Source organism: Anomaloglossus baeobatrachus, chromosome 3 (assembly GCF_048569485.1).
Source record: "Anomaloglossus baeobatrachus isolate aAnoBae1 chromosome 3, aAnoBae1.hap1, whole genome shotgun sequence".
Classification (NCBI taxonomy): Eukaryota; Metazoa; Chordata; class Amphibia; order Anura; family Aromobatidae; genus Anomaloglossus; species Anomaloglossus baeobatrachus.
In genome coordinates this window covers 541,707,776-541,726,736 of record NC_134355.1, presented here as the reverse complement: position 1 = coordinate 541,726,736, position 18,961 = coordinate 541,707,776, and the positions used below count along the sequence as shown (strand labels likewise).

General features: G+C 49.4%; 1 pseudogene; it reads right to left on the bottom strand.

The window, feature by feature from the left end:
* The window catches only part of LOC142295518 (carboxypeptidase B-like), a 55,429-nt pseudogene extending 39,515 nt beyond the window's left edge, over positions 1–15,914 (bottom strand).
* Positions 15,915–18,961: the final 3,047 nt, after the last annotated feature.

Sequence of the window (18,961 nt, the reverse complement as noted above, 5' to 3'; positions counted from 1 at the left end):
CGCGGTGACGTCACTCCTGTGCAACTGCTGTGTGTGGTGAGAGCACAAAGTGCAGGACAGGAGGACGCTCATCGGAGCAGCAGGGGAACGAGGACAGAGGTGAAGACAAGCAGTGGTAAAACAAGTAGAGGTGAGTGAGGACAGAGCAGCGGTGGAAGGAGAAGAGAGGTGAGTACTTGTTTTTTATTTTTTTTTATAAATCACTGAGTACAGGGGGAGGCTAGCTGCATGACACATGGAGGCCTTGGTGTGGGGGCTGGCTGCATGACTTATGGAGGCCTTGGGGGGCTTGCTGCATGACTCATGGAGGCCTTGGAGGGGGCTGGCTGCATGACACATGGGGGCCTTGGGAGGGGGCTGGCTGCATGACTCATGGAGACCTTGGGGGGCTGGCTGCATGACTCATGGAGACCTTGGGGGGGCTGGCTGCATGACACATGGAGGCCTTGGGGGGGCTGCATAACTCATGGAAGCCTTGGGGTCTGGCTGCATGACTCATGGAGGCCTTGGGGGGGCTGGCTGCATGTCATATGGAGGCCTTGGGGGGGCTGGCTGCATGACACATGGAGGCCTTGATGGGAGGGCTGGATGCATGACTCATGGAGACCTTGGGGGGCTGGCTGCATGACACATGGAGGCCTTGGGGGGGTTGGCTGCATGACACATGGAGGCCTTGGTGGAGGAGGCTGGCTGCATGACTCATGGAGGCCTTGGGGGGGCTGGCTGCATGACTCATGGAGACATTTGGGGGGGCTGGCTGCATGACACATGGAGGCCCGGGGGGGCTGGCTGCATGACACATGGAGGCCCTGGGGGGCTGGCTGCATGAAACATGGAGGCCCTGGGGGGCTGGCTGCATGATACATGGAAGCCTGGTGGTGCTGGCTGCAAGATACATGGAGGTCTATGGGGCTGCATTATACATGAAGGTCTATGGGGCTGCATAATATACATGAAGGACACCTTATACATGGACTGTAGGGATGCATTATACATGGAGGAGTATGGTGTTGCATAATACAATATGAAGGACACCTTATACATGGAATATAGGGGTGCATTAAACATGGAGGAGTATGGGCTGCATAATACAATATGAAGAATTATGGGGTTGTATTATAATACATATAGCACTATGAGGGTTACATTATAATAAATGGAGGACTGTGGAGGCTACATTATACATGGACTATGGGGGTGTGTTATAAAACATGGAGGACTATGTGGTGCAGTATAATATATGGAGAACTATGGGTGAATTATAATACATGGAAAACTATGGGAAATTCATTATAATAATTGAAGGGCTATGAGGGCTACTTTTTACATGGAGGACTATGGGGTCGAATTATAATATATGGAGGACTATGTGATGCAGTATAATATATGGAGGACTATGGGGTGAATTAAAATGTATGGAGGACTATGTGGTACAGTATAATATATGGTGAACTATGGGGTGAATTATAATATATGGAGGACTATGGAATGAAAAATAATACATGAATAACTATGAGAAATTCATTATAATATATGGAAGACTATGGAGGTGCATTCTAATATATGAAGGCTTATGTGGGACCCTTTATACTATGTGGAAGGCTATGTGGGGGCCATTATAGTATTTGGAGAACTATATATGAGGGGAGACAAAGATACAAGCATGGGATGGGAATGTTTTGCACTGAGGGAAAAAGGCTCTTTCCCTGAGCACCCAGCTTTCCTATACTCTGCTGTACATACATCTTCTCTCAGCACCTAGCTTTCCCATGTTCTGATATGGGAAAGCTGGGTGCTGAGGGAAAGATGTATAGCAGAGCATGGGAAAGCTGGGTGCCGAGGACAAGATAAATATCAGAACATGGGAAAACAGGGTGCTGTGGGTAAAAGCCAAGTGTCAGCGTCATTATCCCGTACCCTAAGTGTTGGTGTACGTGGAGGGGGGCCCCGGTCCAAATTTTGCACCAGGGCCAATCAAACTCTAGTTACACCACTGTCAAAGAGCATGCGTTTGTTAAGATGACATTAGCAAAGTGGTTCTTAAAGGGAACCTGTCAGGTCCAATATGCATCCAGAACCACGAGCAATTCTGGGTGCATATTGCTAATCCCTGCCTAACTGTCCCTGTATCTAGTAGCATAGATAAAGAGATCTTTAGAAAAAGTATTTCTAAAGATCTTTTATTCTATGCTAATGAGCGAGGGGACCAGTCCCCTGGGTGTTAGTTCCCCTGGCTAGTCGGCCCCATTAACATCTTCAAAATACAACAGACTTGAGTCAGTATCAAATTATGCATATTTTTATTTTATTCATCAATAATATATACAGAATGTTTTTTTATATTCCTTTTTCAGAGAAAAATATTATTAAAATATTGTGCTCAGTATTATAGTAGGTTAATCCCCTGTGGGTGTGCTAACATTTTAATGAATGTGTCGCGGGCGGAGGAGGGGACGCTGCGCTCACCCACTGCTCGGGTCCGGCTGCTGCTACTGCTCGGTGGTGGCTCGAGCGGTGGGCCGGATCCCGGGGTCTCGAGCGGCGTTCCTCGCTCGTGAGTGAAAGGTTGGAATTGGTGTGTGGTTTGGGGGATATTGTCCGTGATGCCACCCACAGTTGTGGTGAGGTTGTGACACCACCGCTGCTCTGGACGGGTATCCCGGGAGCGATGACAGGGAGCAGCTTGGATGTTGGTTCTCCCCTCCGTGGGTAGGGGGATTGGTTGTCCCGGGGCCCGGTGAGGGGGGTAGGGATGCAGGCGGGTTACGGGGCCTGGTGAGGTGCAGGGTCGCGGGGGCAGTGCTGTGCCGCACGGCACGGTGGTACTCACTCAGCCAGTAATTCACACAGAGTCTCTGGTGAAACAAACGGCTGGATGGACGGGTCCCACAGACGGCTGCGGTGGTTCTCCTCCCGGTAGGTTGATGGTGACTGCCTTTCCCTGCACCTGTGTTGTGTTTATGGTTCCAATGGCTTCCCACCGGTAACCCGCTCCCCAGCTTGGATGGATGCTGAGGGAGCCCCTTTTGCTCGCAGGCTCTGGCCCTGGGAACTGTAGCCTTGGCGGTGACTGTGTTTCCTCTCATGGTGTGAGCTGTTGCCTTCAATCGGGTCTTGGCTGCTGGGAAACCCTGGAGGTTCCCTTCGCTAACGGATTTGACCGGTTTCACGGCGACTCCTAGCCTGGTCGGGGTCCGTAGGCCCTGCCGAATGGTGCTGGCTTCTATTCACTCCCGATCCGGTACCGGCAGGCCACCGCCCGTCCCTGGTCCTTACGGTTCACTTCAATCAGCCTCTCCTGCAGACGGTCACCACTGTCTGCCAACCTTGCTGTCTGTGCCCGGGCCACACACCCGGACACCGTCAGGCTGCTCCTCTACCACTTCACTCCAAAACTCAACTGAACTAAAACTGACTACTTTTCCCGCCTCCAGGACTGTGAACTCCTCGGTGGGCGGGACCAACTGCCTGACCCACCCCCTGGTGTGGACATCAGTCCCTTGAGGAAGGCAACAAGGATTTTTGTTTGACTTAGGTGTGCCTAGCCGGGGTGTGGGGTGTGTTGGTGTAGTACCTGTGACGACTTGGCTTGTCCAGGGCGCCACATTCCCCCTTAGTAAAATGCAGACCGTCCGCGGGCTGCCCGTCCATCACCGGTTTTATTTTCACAACTGAAAAAGAGTAAAACAATAAAACATGTAAAAACATCATAAACAGTTTCAACAGTACGGCTTCCGCTCTTCTCCCACCCAAACAACCTGGCCCTGATGCTGCCCCTAAGAAGCGGGCAGCACCCCTTGACCCCAGTCCAGCACCAAGTTGCCCGAGCTGGTTCTGTCTCTTTCAGGGGACCCGCGTCCAAGGGGAGCCCTGAACCCCTGGAGGATTGCCACCGGTTACGGTAGTGGTGGGCCTGGGCCATCCCTTTCCTCCAGGCCCATCCTCCCAAATCAGCCTCTCCGGAGGCTGTAACGGTTTCAAGCCAAAAACACATTTTTATTTACATTCCACTGAGTTTGTGGTTGCCCTGCAAGTTCTCGGGCTTGTCCGTAAGCAGTCCCTTACGCAACGGTTGCAAACAGTCCCTTCGGGGACAACAATTGCCGGCAACGGCCATTCAATCACGGTACAATCAGGTGAACTTCTTCGGTTGATTATCTTTACTTATCATTCAAAAACTTTCAAACTGGGTACACTCAACATATAAAGCCCCCTCCCTTTTAAAGAGTAGTTTCCCTGTACCTAAGTGGGGGGTCTACCTAGGTTGGGGCGAGTGGACCTTCGGGGCCCGGTGTCAGTGGTGACTGGCACTGGGGCAGAGGGAACAATCAGTTCCTCCTACCTGCTATCATGTGGGGCAGGCGGAGGCGGAGGGGAGCTGGGTACAGGTACATCCCTGGGCACTGGCTCGCGGTTAACCATTTCCATCCTTTCTTCATCCACGGGTTGTGGGAACAGTATCACTGGAAGGATCACCGCGCCGTTCTGTGTAGGCCAGTCTGCTGGAAAATCACCCATCATGGTGTGGATTACCTCTTTTTCCTTCTCCACTGGACTGGGAACTGGAGCCTCATCCGCTACTCTCAATGCTGGTGGGCGCTTCTTCAGGTGGTCTCGGGAAACCATGGCCAAAGTCCCCCCCTGGTCACGGCTGATCTGGTATGCCTTCCCATTCTCCCATCCTGTGGGCTGGACTACATATTGGGTTTTTTCCCATTGATAATCCAGCTTGTGGGCCCTTCTTTTCCGCTTCAGCACTACATCCCCAGGTTGGAAGGGGCCGGCAGGTGCCTTCTTGTTGAAGCACTGCTCCTGTTGTCTCCGACTCTGGCACAAGTTCTTCTCAACATACTCCTGGACCTGTCGGTACTGTGCTCTCCGCCGAGTGTCCCATTCAGCTGTCGACGGGAGTGCTTCTGGAGCTTCCAAGCCAATTTCCAGATCCACTGGTAGCCGGCCAGGGCGAGCTCTCATCAGGTATGCTGGAGTGCATTTTGTAGAGCTCGAAGGGATGTTGTTATACATATCGACCAGGTCAGGTAGCTTCTCCAGCCACAGGTTCCGCTCTTCCAGCGGTAACGTCTTGAGGAGGCCCAGGACCAAGTGGTTCATCTTTTCACACATGCCATTGGTTTGGGAGTGATAAGGCGTGGCCTGGATTTTATTGCAGCCGTACAACTGGCAGAACTCCTGGAATACCTCTGCTTTAAAGGCTGGACCCTGGTCAGTAAGCACCTTCTCGGGGTACCCATGCGGTCGACAGAAATAAGGAAATAAGCCTGGAAGGCCTTAGCGGCGGTACGGCCGGTTAAGTCCTTAATGGGGACAACCACCATGAACCTTGAATAGTGGTCTACAATGGTCAGAGCGTAGGTGTACCCACTTCGGCTGGGGGTGAGCTTCACATGGTCAAGGGCAACCAGCTCCAGCGGTTGGTGCGTAACGATCGGGTGTAGGGGTGCCTTCTGGCTGGCCTCGTCCTTCCGTCTCAAGGCGCAAGGGCCACATTATCGGCACCAGGCCTCCACAGATTCCCGCATTCCACTCCAATAGAACCGCTCTCTCAACAACATCTCCAGCTTCTTCCACCCGAAGTGCCCAGCACCATCATGGTATGCTTGCAGGACGGTGGGCACATTGGCCTGGGGAATCACCAGCTGGCGGATCTTCTCGTGAGTCTTAGGATTAATCAGCTCGCGGTACAACCTCCCCTGGTGTAGGTACAGCCGGGTCCGTTCTCGCCACAGACGTTGGGCTTCAGCAGGGGCAGCAGGGTCTATCCCAGCAGAACCCTGTTCCACTAGGGTCTTGACCAGGCGGACAGCAGGTGCCTGGTCCTGAGCCTCCTGCCACTCCTGTTGAGGCAGCGGATCTAGGTTCACCCGTTGTTGGTGGACGTGCACCTTCTCAGTTAATGGCCAGTGAAATGCAGGCAACTCGATCTCTTCAAGGCCATCATCCTCTGGCCCCTCTTCCGACAGGTGGGGCATCCGGGAGAGTGCATCGGCATTGACGTTGGTACGGCCGGCCCGGTACTTAATGGTGAAATCGTAGTTGGCTAACCTGGCCACCCACCGCTGCTCCAACGTGCCCAGCTTGGCTGTATCTAGATGGGTCAGTGGGTTATTGTCTGTGTACGCGGTGAACTTGGCTGCTGCCAGGTAATGGCGGAACCGCTCGGTGATAGCCCACACCAGTGCCAAGAGCTCAAGCTTGAAGGAGCTGTAGTTCTCAGAGTTCCTCTCAGTCGGTCGGAGGTTTTGGCTAGCATAAGCTATCACCTTTTCCCTTCTGTCCTGGACCTGGGATAGAACAGCCCCCAAGCCCACATTGCTGGCATCGGTGTAGAGGATGAATGGGCGGCTGTAGTCAGGGTACGCTAGGATTTCCACTCCGGTCAGGGCCGCTCTCAGCTGGTGGAAGGATTCCTCATGCTTTTCTTCCCACACCAATGGGGCTCCTAGGGGTCTACCACCCTTGGTCTGTCCCACGAGGAGGTCTAGCATGGGGGGCAGCCATCTTCGTGTACCCCTTAATGAAGCGACGGTAATATCCCACCAGGCCCAGAAACTGCCTCACTTCCCTCACCGTGGTCGATCTCGGCCAGTCTTGGATGGCGGTGATCTTCTCAGGGTCGGGGGCGACACCTTCCGCACCAACCACATGTCCTAGGTACTGCACTCTGGGTTTCAGCAGATGACACTTTGAGGGCTTCAACTTCATCCCATACTTAGCAAGGGACGCGAACACCTCGGCTAGGTGCTCTAGGTGGGCTTCATACGTCTGTGAGTACACAATCACATCATCCAAGTACAACAAGACGGTCTCGAAATTTAGGTGCCCCAGACAGCATTCCATCAGCCGTTGGAAGGTTCCAGGGGCATTGCACAGCCCAAACGGCATGCTATTGAACTCGCAGAGTCCCATAGGAGTTGCGAAGGCAGTCTTCTCTCGGTCCTCCGGTGCCACGGCCACCTGCCAGTACCCGCTGGTGAGGTCAAGGATGGAGAAGTAGTTAGCGGTTCTCAGCGCGGCCAGGGACTCTTCAATGCGGGGCAGAGGGTAAGCATCCTTATGCGTTATCTGGTTAATCTTCCGGTAATCCACACACATCCGCATGGTGCCAACCTTCTTCTTAACCAGCCCCAACGGAGCGGCCCAGGGACTACAGCTGTCCCTAATAACCCCTGCCTCCTTCATATTCTTCAACATGTCTTTGGCGCATTGGTAGTGCGAGGGGGGAATAGGCCTGTATCTCTCTTTGATAGGGGTGTGTGTACCGGTAGGGATGTGGTGTTGGACCCTTTTAATCTGCCCAAAATCTAGAGGGTGCTTGCTAAAAACTCGCTCATACTCCTGTACCACCCGGTATACCCCTTCCTTGTGGTGTGTGGGGGTATCATCAGTGCCGACGTGTAGCTCTCGACACCACTCGTCTAACTCCCTCAGGGATGAGTGGGAACCGGCAGTAAGCGGCGTGATCGGGGGAACGGCTTCATGGATGGTGTGGGGATCTAGTGTGAGCAATTTGGCAAGGGTAGCGTAATGGGGAAGCCTAACCTCTTCCTCCCCACAGTTCAGCACTCGTACGGGCACTCTCTTTTTCTTGACCTCTACCACCCCTCGGGCAGCCATTACTGTGGGCCAGTGTTCAGAGGATATGGGCTCTATCATGGCGGGGTAGTCTCGTCCTTGGGGCCCTACTGCTGCCCTACACCAGATCATCATCTCACTCCTGGGAGACACAATCAACGGGGCCGCATCCATAACTCTCACCCCTCCAATCTCTCCTCCTGTCGAGTTCACATGCTGGCGATACATCAGAGCCCGGATCTCACGCTGCACAGCTCTCTGTCGGCTCCCCGCCGCCGTGGCGGCCAGCTGCTGCAGTAGGGTCAGCACATCACTCATACAGTGCTCCATCACATTAGTCCCTAACACCACCTTCGGGTTATGATCACTGGGTTCATTCATTATCACAATCAAACCCTGGTGTTGCAGTTCAGCTCGTCCCACGGTTATGGCCACTTGTTTGTACCCCACTTGGGTCAATGGGAGTCCATCAGCAGCAATCAGTGTCATACTGCCATCGGGGGGGGTTAGTTCGTCTTTTCCCCAATATCGCTGATGCAGTGTATATGGTATTGTGGTTACCTGTGATCCAGTGTCCAGGAGAGCCATCAGCGGGATGCCGTCCACTGCCAGGGGGATGATGGGCCGAGCTCCGATGTACCAGTCCCGCCAGTCGGGGGGGCCACTGGGTTCGACTCCTGAGGACTGGCCCGTGGCCCCAGGGGTTGCTCGTTTAACGGACACCGTCGGTAGTAGTGGCCGGGCTTGCTGCACCTGTAACAAGTCGGAGGTCCATACCGTGAGTCGATGGCCCTTCTCCGCTGCATCCACGGGACGTCCTCAGGGCGGTCGGCGAGCTGCAATTTCCCCGGGGGCTGGGACCTGGTCGAAGGCTGGAGTGCGGCGAGGATCTTGGCGAGGTCCCCATCCATGCGGCGGACTTGGGCAGCCAGTTCCTCCATCATTCCACTTGGGGCTGCAGATGCCGGAGGTGTTGGGAGGGCAGGGGCCACCACGACGGGAGCCATCTCAGCTGGCCATGGGGCTGCCTCGGGGACTTCCGATGGGCCCGTTCCTTTAACACGGCAAAGCCCACATCAGGGTGTTCTAGGGCCCACAAGCGGAGTTGCTTGCGGTCCTCCGAGGATCTCATCCCCTGTACAAACTGCTCCACTAGCATTTTGTTGCTGTCCGCATCGTTGATGGTGTCTACCCGCTTCAATGTGTGGAGGACTGTTTGCAGACGCAAGACGTAGTCCCAAATGCTATCCGCAGGCCGTTGCTGGCATTGATAAAACTGCATCTGCAGATCAGCTTCGGTACGGGTCTCAAAGGCAGTCTGTAGCTTCTCAAAGATGGTGGCTACAGAGGACCGGCCCCCCTCGGCCCAGGTCTCTGCCTCCTGCTCGGCTGCGCCGGTTAGCTGCCCCAGCACTATCGCTGCACGTTGCTTATCAGTTAGGGGGTATAGTTCTAATAGCGGGCTAAGCTTCTTTCGGAAGACCTGCAACGCATCAGGTTTCCCATCGTACTGCGGCAGCCAGGTAGCTCCGGGCACGTAAGCAAAGGGGAACGGCATCACCTGAGCGAGAGCTGGGGCCGCGGCACCTCCCGCCAGTGCGGCCGGGACCTGGGCGGGCCCATTCCCATCCGCGGGTGCCACCGCAGCTGCGACCGCAGCTCCTCCAGTGGCTCCGTCGGGCGCAGACATCTTGTTTCCGTCCCCCTTAGTCTTTTTCCGGCTCCTCCTCTATCGGGGCGGGGTTTCAGCTTTCGCGCCTCCATTACTCGGGAAGATGCTCGAGCGGGGACTTTTCGTGCCCAAAATGGCGGCTTCTTCAAATTTTCAGCCGGACACCTCTGGCGGTCACAAGGCGCTCCTCTACCAGACGGCAGAGCGGTAAGATCCTGTTCGTGACGCCAAGATGTTGCGGGCGGAGGAGGGGACGCTGCGCTCACCCACTGCTCGGGTCCGGCTGCTGCTGCTGCTCGGTGGTGGCTCGAGCGGTGGGCCATATCCCGGGGTCTTGAGCGGCGTTCCTCGCCCGTGAGTGAAAGGGGGGAATTGGTGTGTGGTTTGGGGGATATTGTCCGTGACGCCAGTCACGGTTGTGGTGAGGTTGTGACACCACCGCTGCTCTGGACGGGTATCCCAGGAGCGATGACAGGGAGCAGCTTGGATGTTGGTTCTCCCCTCCGTGGGTAGGGGGATTGGTTGTCCCGGGGCCCGGTGAGGGGGGTAGGGATGCAGGCGGGTTACGGGGCCTGGTGAGGTGCAGGGTCGCGGGGGCAGCGCTGTGCCGCACGGCACGGTGGTACTCACTCAGCCAGTAATTCACACAGAGTCTCTGGTGAAACAAACGGCTGGATGGACGGGTCCCACAGACGGCTGCGGTGGGTCTCCTCCCGGTAGGCTGATGGTGACTGCCTTTCCCTGCACCTGTGTTGTGTTTACGGTTCCAATGGCTTCCCACCGGTAACCCGCTCCCCAGCTTGGATGGATGCTGAGGGAGCCCCTTTTGCCCGCAGACTCTGACCCTGGGAACTGTAGCCTTGGCGGTGACTGTGTTTCCCCTTACGGTGTGAGCTGTTGCCTTCAATTGGGTCTTGGCTGCTGGGAAACCCCGGAGGTTCCCTAACGGATTTGACCGGTTTCACGGCGACTCCTAGCATGGTCGGGGTCCATAGGCCCTGCCGAATGGTGCTGGCTTCTCTTCACTCCCCGATCCGGTACCGGCGGGCCACCGCCCGTCCCCGGTCCTTACGGTTCACTTCAATCAGCCTCTTCTGCAGACGGCCACCACTGTCTGCCAACCTTGCTGTCTGTGCCCGAGCCACACACTCGGACACCGTCAGGCTGCTCCTCTACCACTTCACTCCAAAACTCAACTGAACTAAAACTGACTACTTTTCCCGCCTCCATGACTGTGAACTCCTCGGTGGGCGGGACCAACCACCTGGCCCACCCCCTGGTGTAGACATCAGCCCCTGGAGGAAGACAACCAGGATTTGTGTTTGACTTAGGTGTGCCTAGCCGGGGTGTGGGGTGTGTTGGTGTAGTACCTGTGACGACCTGGCTTGTCCAGGGCGCCACAAATGCACAGCGTCAGAGGATGATCTCACTCACCTCTCCATGGCCATCGTGTCCCACACTAGTTTGCAGCTCAGTACGCATGGCGATGGAGATTCTATCATGTGCACTACTTCAGTTTGAAGCCGGGACGTGTACACCCGGCTTCATAGTGCGCATGACTGGAACTCCAGGGTCATGCGCACTGAGCCGAAATCCAGTGTTGGGCGGCGATGGCAGTGGAGAGGTGAGTAAGATAATTCTCTGATGCTGTACATTTATTAGCATGATAGGATGCCCACAGGGGTGTACTAACATGCTAATGGAGCTGACTAGCCAGGAGAACTAATGCACAGGGGACTAGTCCCCTCGCTCATTAGCATGCAGTAAAAGATCTTTAGAAATACTTTTGCTGAATATTGGCATGGCTGTGATTGGCCAACACACCACATAACTTGGCCTGTATAAATGCCGGATTATGGGTGGTGCTGCCATTTTTCTCTAACTAGCATAAGGACAGGATGCTGCTTGACAAAGGGACAATGTTAGGTTACTCCTCTTATTCTGTCTGCATACTCATAAAACAGGCTCTAATGTCGCCACCCTGCACCAAGCTCTGTGGGAATACGTTTTCTTAAAAAATAATCTTATAAATGTTCCACTCCTATTTACTGTGTAATGGCCATGTCTGACCGCACAGGGACATGGTCTGATCATACTACATCTCCTGGATCAGGAAGGGAGTATAAAAGTATACAGACATTACAGCATAGGATCACAAATGATTCTTTCTTTGAGGTAAAATATTTTTTAAAAACAGGTACAGAAATGTTTTAACCCCGTTAAATTAACAGCTATGATCCCGTTCTGTAAGGTTTTTATATTCTCTTTTGCGTACTGCACTTGTCAAGAGCTGTGGTATGATCAGACCATGTTTCTGTATGGTCAGACACAGCCATTACACAGTACCTAGCAGGGACACATATATAAAATTATCTCAGCACAGGAACATTTTTTTTCAACACATCTAATTGTGGAAATTACTATAATTCCAAGATCTATTGATTAAAATGAACTTTAAATGAACTTTTATTCATTCCCATCTCCAAGATCTTATCCCAATATGTAATAGATGTAGTAGTAATTATAATAATAATAATAATAATAATAATAATAGCAAATATATCCAATTCCAAATGTTCTTCTGATTATCTATAAAAATAAAATAAAATAAATAAATCTTTATTTTTATATAGCGCTAACATATTCCGCAGTGCTTCACATTCATCAGGAACGCTGTCCCCATTAGGGCTCACAATCTAAATTCCCTATCTGTATGTCTTTGGAGTGTGGGAGGAAACCGGAGTACCCGGAGGAAACCCACGCAAACACAGATGTTGTCCTTGGTGGGATTCGAACCCAGGACCCCAGCGCTGCAAGGCTGCAGTGCTAACCACTGAACCACCGTGTTGCCCAGTATATTTTGTACCTCTTGTGCAGGGCATTGCAGCTTAGGTTTTTATGATTGTGGCTATGCGCAAGTAACTAAGTTACTATCGCCATATGAGCGGGTCATAACCATGGATTCCTCATTTCCTGCAATGCCCTAAACATGATTGTAAGTGGGCCGCCCCCAGTAGGCCTCTGACATCACGGTGGGGGGTTTGAGTGGCGATGTGGTCATACCAGGTGCGAGCGACAAGCTTTTGTGATGGGGTTAAAAATAATATTTAAAAGGGGAGAGAAAAATAATAAAATAAACAAATAAATAGAGTTTGTGACTCCAATTGGGATGTTCAGCTCTCGTATGGTGAAGCACAGTGCCAGAGGGTTGTCCCCTCAACCCCCAAATAGAAATGATTCCTGGGGATGTTGAGGTAAGGATGGCACAGCAGAGAATAATTGAGCCAGAGACAGGACGGGGAGCTTTTACCTTTTACTGGAGCTCTGCAGAACAGTCCAAAACATTCCTTACAGCATTCACAATGATGGTGGTCTGACCTGCCCCAATGTGAGTTTGGTTTCTCTGCTTTGTGGTGGTAGTGTATTACTCCTACAGCTTCTTTTTCAAGACAAAAAACTTTGTTTCTTTAGTCCCTTGAATCCTGATTGAAAACTAGAAGTTTCCAGACTCAATCATGTTGCTGAGCTTCTTGGCAATGTCACTGCTCCTTATGAAAAGGCTAATAGCAGTCTCTCAGTTTGCCACTAACCTTGAAAGTCCAGGTAGCCTAGGGACTGATATCATGCCAATTTATACAGTCAGGGCCAGAAATATTTGGACAGTGACACAAGTTTTGTTATTTTAGCTGTTTACAAAAACGTGTTCAGAAATACAATTATATATATAATATGGGCTGAAAGTGCACACTCCCAGCTGCAATATGAGAGTTTTCACATCCAAATCGGAGAAAGGGTTTAGGAATCATAGATCTGTAATGCATAGCCTCCTCTTTTTCAAGGGACCAAAAGTAATTGGACAAGGGACTCTAAGGGCTGCAATTAACTCTGAAGGCGTCTCCCTCGTTAACCTATAATCAATGAAGTAGTTAAAAGGTCTGGGGTTGATTACAGGTGTGTGGTTTTGCATTTGGAAGCTGTTGCTGTGACCAGACAATATGCGGTCTAAGGAACTCTCAATTGAGGTGAAGCAGAACATCCTGAGGATGAAAAAAAAGAAAAAATCCATCAGAGAGATAGCAGACATGCTTGGAGTATCGAAATCAACAGTCGGGTACATTCTGAGTAAAAAGGAATTGACTGGTGAGCTTGGGAACTCAAAAAGGCCTGGGCGTCCACGGATGACAACAGTGGTGGATGATCGCCGCATACTTTCTTTGGTGAAGAAGAACCCGTTCACAACATCAACTGAAGTCCAGAACACTCTCAGTGAAGTAGGTGTATCTGTCTCTAAGTCAACAGTAAAGAGAAGACTCCGTGAAAGTAAGTACAAAGGGTTCACATCTAGATGCAAACCATTCATCAATTCCAAAAATAGACAGGCCAGAGTTAAATTTGCTGAAAAACACCTCATGAAGCCAGCTCAGTTCTGGAAAAGTATTCTATGGACAGATGAGACAAAGATCAACCTGTACCAGAATGATGGAAAGAAAAAAGTTTGGAGAAGAAAGGGAACGGCACATGATCCAAGGCACACCACATCCTCTGTAAAACATGGTGGAGGCAACGTGATGGCATGGGCATGCATGGCTTTCAATGGCACTGGGTCACTTGTGTTTATTGATGACATAACAGCAGACAAGAGTAGCCGGATGAATTCTGAAGTGTACTGGGATATACTTTCAGCCCAGATTCAGCCAAATGCCGCAAAGTTGATCGGACAGCGCTTCATAGTACAGATGGACAATGACCCCAAGCATACAGCCAAAGCTACCCAGGAGTTCATGAGTGCAAAAAAGTGGAACATTCTGCAATGGCCAAGTCAATCACCAGATCTTAACCCAATTGAGCATGCATTTCACTTGCTCAAATCCAGACTTAAGACGGAAAGACCCACAAACAAGCAAGACCTGAAGGCTGCGGCTGTAAAGCCTGCAAAGCATTAAGAAGGAGGAAACCCAGCGTTTGGTGATGTCCATGGGTTCCAGACTTAAGGCAGTGATTGCCTCCAAAGGATTCGCAACAAAATATTGAAAATAAAAATATTTTGTTTGGGTTTGGTTTATTTGTCCAATTACTTTTGACCTCCTAAAATGTGGAGTGTTTGTAAAGAAATGTGTACAATTCCTACAATTTCTATCAGATATTTTTGTTCAAACCTTCAAATTCAACGTTACAATCTGCACTTGAATTCTGTTGTAGAGATTTCATTTCAAATCCAATGTGGTGGCATGCAGAGCCCAAATTGTGTCAGTGTCCAAATATTTCTGGACCTAACTGTAGCTGGCCCCTATAGAGGTTTTAACATCTACCTCAGGACAGGACTTTTCCATGTTACACTCCTCTCACAGGCTGACACCAACTGACTTACCTCACACCTAAGCTTCTCCCCTTCTTCTTCTAAGGTGTTCCCACAAGCCTTATTGTCAGCTCAAGTAAATAGCCCCAGTAACTGAGTGTAAGCAAATGTTTGCATGTAGTGAACAGCAGAGAAAACCAAATCACATTAAAGCTGGCCATACATATTATACATATTGAAATACACATGCAGCCATTATTTGTGGCCACTCAGGCACAAGGCGCCACATAAGCAACATAGCGAATCAGGAGAACTATATTACATTTCAATTGAATGTATTTCCTAATATTATTATTTTAAGACCTACTGCATATTGGGATAGGATCTTGGAAATGGGAATACCTATGAGATAGTAAAAAATCTATCTATCTCTACTGGCTAACACGGTACAAAGATATATTTTACTTGTATGAGATAGTATTAATGAGTAATAATAAGTGCTATTTGTTCTTTTGTTCTATGATATAACCTTTGTTATGTTGTATAACTGCAAGAAAACAAGTTTTAAAAAAATCCTGACATTAATCTTATTGAAATGTTGTGGGATTACCTGAAGCAAGCAGTTCATGGGAGAAATCACCACCAAAAGAATAGAGATGAAGCTGTTTTGTAGGGAAGCAAGGGCTAAAGTTGTCTAAATTCAGTTATTGCTGCACGACGGAGTCACACCAGATACTGAGACAAAGTGTTTATATACATTCACAACTTACAAATATCTGCTTTTGAATATTTTGCAAAATTTCAAAGTTGAATATTTTTTAATCATTTCCTTGATTTGGATCTGTTTATCTACTTTAGGACTTGTGTGAAAATCTGTTATAGTTTTAGATAAAATTTATCCAAAAATATGAAAAATTCTAAGGAGTTCACAAACTTTAAAGCACCAATGCATACTGTATATCGAGCTAAGAGTAAAAGCACCAATGCATACTGTATATCGAGCCAAGAGTAAAAGCACCAATGCACACTGTATATTGAGCTAAGAGTAAAGTAAGAAGACTGGTATATGTAGATAATGGAACATTAGTGCATATTGCTTAATCTATAGTACGCATTGCTAGCATAACATACCTTTGTATAAGAAGCTAGGGACTTAAGAAGTTCCACATGTTCAGCGTTTTGTGGCACTACTCTGAAAACCTTGTCCCTTAAGAAAAAAAATACTCTTGAGTACCACTGATTATGTTTCTTGAAACTTCAAAATAAAATTTGGTTCTGGTCTTACCCATGAAAGGTTACAGGTTCTTCGGCAGCAGCTAATGCAATGCTTGCTATAAGGAGTGCGGCCCACATTGTGCACACGCGTGAGGCAGTTTGCATACAGCTGCTTTTATACCGTCTGTTTAGGTGTCTTTTCTTGTGTTTCTATTTATTTTCTTTCTTTGCACAAGTCTAATTATAGCTGTGGCCCTGAACCTCCATAAAGCGCCTATGTGAAAATTTTCATGGCAAACATATGGCATGAGAAACATTACAACGTTAAAATACCAAGTACAACCAACAAAGGTCTCTGTAACTCAGGTAATGAAATAAGGGAGAACTGTCTAAGATGAATAGGTCGAAAGTACCACTATACATGGAAGTTAGGATTTTCAGTGTTTGTCTTTGATTAAACTGTTGTCTATTTTTTTTTACAAGCCTTTCTATTTTTATTTGCGTGTTTTTATCTAACAAAGTTTCCCTCACAAAGAATGAGTGTCCATTTGTAGACCATTTGTAAACTCAACTTCTGTGTTTTCAGAAGCGGCACAATAGCACCTTCAATGAGGTACCCAATTATGATGGTACCACCACAGAGGCATGGTACTCAAATAGTCTTCAGCTTTAATAGCCCAACCATAATGATCCCTGTGGTGTTGACTTCCCAATTAATCTTTGATATAATGCTTGGATATATCAAATAAAATGTGACCTGTGGGCCAATACATGTGGCCCGATACGTGGTGACATACTGCAAAACCTAGTAAAGACTATTAATCATATTTTACACATGCTGGTAAAGTTTTTCCTCTTTTCTGACCACTGCCTGCGTACACTTATCTATCACTAATCACCCCTTTTTTTAAGGGTTCTATTGTAAACCTCACTCTCTGAAGGGAATGGAAACCCCATTCTTCAATTACCTGCCCTCTCACAATTCTACAAGTAGACCCTGCTCTAAATCCTGACCTAAGAAACAATCCTATCTCAGGGAGACACCAAGCTCCTTGTTTAATGTGTATTATGATTGGGTTGGTTCCTTCAAGTACAATATGTAACTGACATTGCATATTATTATGCTAAGTTAGGTAATACATTCCACTTTAAAGAAGCATTCTAGGGGTTAGGGCTAGGGGTTCAGCTCAGGGCAGAAACATCTAAGTGGGCCCCTAATTAGGTAACCGTGGTAACAACTACGGTGGCGCACCCTATTCGTGGATACAGAGGAACCTGAACAGATGACCAGTCTGTTACTGGAAATAAATCTCTATACAAAGGCCAACACCGATATGATCTCTATATGGGGATCATATACTGGTAGATACCAGTCCCGCAGAACATACAAAAGACTACAGTACAGTTAAATACAGTGGGTACGGAAAGTATTCAGACCCCTTTAAATTTTTCACTATTTTTTTCACTGCAGCCATTTCGTAAATTCAAAAAAGTTCATTTTTTTTCCTCATTAATGTACACTCTGCACCCCATCATGACAGAAAAAAACCCCAGAAATGTAGAAATTTTTGCAAATTTATTAAACAAGAAAAACTGAAATATCACATGGTCATAAATATTCAGACCCACGGGCCAATGTGTTGTCAGGACTGCTTTTATATACAGTAGGTTCTCCAGCCTTATTGTCTCTTTTCTTGTTTTTTGGGGGGTTTTTTTGGTTGCTGAGTATCGTATAATTTTCACTATACTGTGGACATTATGTACTGTAACTGTTGCCAAGGACTCTGGCACCATGGATTCCGTCGATTAATGTATATAATGTTTTATGAAAAGTTTTGATATGTGACTTTATATGCTCAATGTGAAAAGTTTACCAGGGTTTATAGGACTGCTAAGGTTACTATGTTTGCAACGTTTGAAGTGATCCTGCCTCCCATAAAGGGAAGAATGTTTATGTTTTTCTGCATAACAAAATTTTGCGGTGTACCATTAACGTTTTGTTGCAGCCTGGGAGTGCTGCGATTCGCTGTTGGGGAATGTGGGACCCCTGAGGCTCAGTCGCCATAGGGTATTGCATCTGATTTATGGTGCAATACTCATCAAAGGTAAGGAAGAGGTTAACTACTGTTTTTCACTTACACAACACACACACAGCTTAGCAGCCAGCCACAGGAACTGGGCTAAAGGTGGTCACCATAACAATGTGCTTTTCCCAGCCACCAGTGAGTCATCAGGAAGGAGGGGGCAGCATGAGGGAAGAGAAAGAGCACACAGTTTTTACAGCAGAAAAGTCTGGGAAACAGAAGGACATGGTCGCTGGGGAGCATGCTTCAGAGCTTCCCCAGTTAGAACTGGACCGACTGGAAGAAGCCGAAGACAACTAGTGGAGTTGATGAGACAAAAGAGCAACATGGTAGCTGAATGTTGTGCTCAATAGTTCCCTCAGTACAAGCGCAGTTCAGGGTGCAGAGCCCTAGACTGGAGTACACTTCAAGTTGCATCACCAGAATTTGCAGGACAGGGGGATTTCCCATCTCTCTGGCCACCAAAGATCCCGGGGCACCGCAGCATACAGAGTCAGGAGTCAGGCCCATGGTCGGGCCCACGTTTGATTCACGCTAACTGCAGACAGGACAGGAACTTAATTACCAAATGCAGGGGTCCCCAAGTAGCTTCACGCCACAGGGATCCACACTACAAGCGCAAGGAAGGAAGGTCTCACACTCCACAACACCGGTAGTGGCCTCTGAAACATCCGGGATCGACTGGGGCCCATCACGGCGCAAAGCGGCACTCCGAGGGTGGCGACAGTACTGTGAGTAAAAAGAACTTTGACCACAGCCCCCTGTGTTGTCCCGTTATTGCCGGCGCTGTCGCCCCATGCTCCGGTGCCACCGGCCACTGCCTCCACCATCATCCTCCCTGGGGCCTGCTGCACTTGTGGGGAGCCGAACCATCTGGACTGCGACACCTTCCCGCCAAAGGAGAGCGACCGCAGCGGCGGATAATCCCTGGCTGCTTACCGCAGGTGGCGTCACAAGACAACTACTCTTCCCAACATCCTCATCACATCATACAACCCTCTTTTCGTGTACACCTTGGGGCCATGAAGCGGGGCAGGCCACCCGTGACATCTCAGACCTGACGTCACCGGCCCGGTGACGAGTATTTAATCCCTGCCCCGT